The sequence below is a fragment of the Rhagoletis pomonella genome, unplaced genomic scaffold, assembly GCF_013731165.1.
Source record: "Rhagoletis pomonella isolate Grant_MI unplaced genomic scaffold, Rhpom_1.0 Rhpom_scaffold_00003, whole genome shotgun sequence".
Taxonomy (NCBI): domain Eukaryota; kingdom Metazoa; phylum Arthropoda; class Insecta; order Diptera; family Tephritidae; genus Rhagoletis; species Rhagoletis pomonella.
The window spans coordinates 43018744-43020130 of NW_023458557.1; positions in this window are offsets into that span (position 1 = coordinate 43018744).

Below are 1387 nucleotides of genomic sequence, written 5' to 3' on the forward strand. Positions count from 1 at the left end.
TGTTTTATGTAATACATATATGTATGTACATACATGTGTATGTAATGTTGCATAACAAGCCCATTAATTCAATTATTAAATTAACTGATTTTATGAATTAATACAATTATTTGTAATTTTTTATGGAATCGGCATCGGCATCGGCTGATTCTTTCCCCATAAGCCGATTAATCGGCATCGGCAGCTGCACCTGAAAAAAAATTGGAATCGGTGGGACTCTAGTTGTAAAGCTCATACAGCTCATCGTTTCATCGCCAAAGCGTAAAGACCCGTAAATCTTCCGTTGTCATTGTCCATGCTTGTGCGCCATATGCCACATGAATTGGCTACTCAGTCCAAAGTAGCACTTGTAGGCAAGAGTGATTGGCTGACTTCCAAAATGTATATATGCAATGTATGTATACAGTTTGACTGCGGTGTGCATACAACGTAGTTATGCTTAGTTAGAATACACGGAAAAAATATGCTAAGTAAACTTTTATATTATGGAACACTTCTTATGCATGCACTTTTTCGCACTCTCATTCATTCTCTCCCGCGCCAAATATTTTGTTATTGGTTATCGACCGTTCACTTTGTGTTTCTCTCTCACATAGCAAGGCATCAACTTTTTTAGTGATGCCGTAAATACCTGTACGATGCGCTGTAACTACCGGCTTAGTACATTTTGGAATATAATGCTTAGTTAAAAAAAATACTGTTACAATACGGAACATGAAAGCTCAAACAGTCAACGACGTAACGTAGACGTAGGTTGACGTAGACACGATCTACCTTATGGGATTCGTGTGTTAAAGAAAACTCACCACCGCATGGCGGTGACGTTCCCATTGTTTTTCTCTCTCTCTATCAACAGTAAATTTGATATGCTGCTACGTACGTCAACCTACGTTTACGCTACGTCGTCGACTAACTGCACTTTAATGCTTACGACGTAGGTATACATTGCAAATGACATTATGGAAGTCAGCCATTCTGCTTTGGATTTCCATGCTGACATTGATATCGATGTTAATGCTGGTTGCCAAGTAAACAAAGTTCTCTACTTTCTCGAAATTATAACTGTCAACAGTGACATGGGTGCCAAGGCGAGAATGTGCTGACTTTTTGTTTGATGAAAGGAGATACTTCATCTGGTCCTCGTTTACCACCAGACCCATTCGCTGTGCTTCCTTATCCAACTTGGCAAAGGCAGAATAGACTTCGCGGTTTTTGTTACCGATGATGTCGATGTCATCGGCATAAACCAGCAATTGCACCCTATAGTTAGGGCTGCCAGATATCTCTGTTGCCAAACCGGGACACTTTAGGGAGGGCCACTCGCTCCCTTCCCTTTCATTTCGACGTGCGAAAGGATGCAGTGAAATTTTATTTTGACAGACAAAAA